An 883-nucleotide genomic window follows, 5' to 3' on the forward strand; every position below is an offset into this window, starting at 1 on the left:
AGACAATGGGAACTCTTTAATTTTTTTTAGAATATCTGCTTTGTTCTTAAAATCCCGAAATAGCTCTTTGGATGCATTTATAAAACAACTTTGTATGTATTCGCCGTCTGTGTATGGTTTTCTTCTCTTAGCAATCTCTTGGCTAACCACAAAACTTGCAATATTAACATTGTTGGAAGATTGCATCCAGTAATTAAATACAGAACTTGATTTTTCTTGACTCTTCTGAAGTTCCTCAACTGCTTTCTTCCTTGCATCACTGACAGGATATTTAGTACTAAATGACACGTTTAGTTGTGTCTCTCCAAATTTGATTCCTTGTTACGCACCAATTTTTCCTGACAAGTAAGACAGGTCCGGTGCTCGCTTCGGCAGCACATATACTAAAATTATTGAATAAACGTGAAAGTCTCAGTCCATTCAACTTTAAATTCATGGTTTTCATCTTCCATTTTTCTCTGCTTCTTCTTTGTAGCCATGTCAAACAGAGCACCTAAAAAAATGTTTCATTTTATAATAATAAAGCCACCAACACAAAATAATTACAATTCTTAAATTGATGACAAAAATACCTGTAGGATTTGCAGTTGGTTGGAAACATATAGGTAACTTTATGCTTCGAGCAGGTACTTTTGTCACCTGCATGCGATATGCAGATGCGACTAGCACTAACCACTGCACAATGAGACTGCTGACTGACTTGCTCACTCAACTCCTGCATGAATCGCACGCGCTTCCCCCGTGCTGTGTATCCTGAGTCCTGCCTGTGCCTCTCCCTGTCACCCGACCGACCGACACCCCCCACTTCCAAACCACTTCTTCAAAATAGACTCACCCAGGCTGAAAACCGACTTCTGCGCATGGGCCATGAAGTTTCAATCAC

The sequence above is a fragment of the Myotis davidii genome, unplaced genomic scaffold (assembly GCF_000327345.1).
Source record: "Myotis davidii unplaced genomic scaffold, ASM32734v1 scaffold2107, whole genome shotgun sequence".
NCBI lineage: Eukaryota > Metazoa > Chordata > Mammalia > Chiroptera > Vespertilionidae > Myotis > Myotis davidii.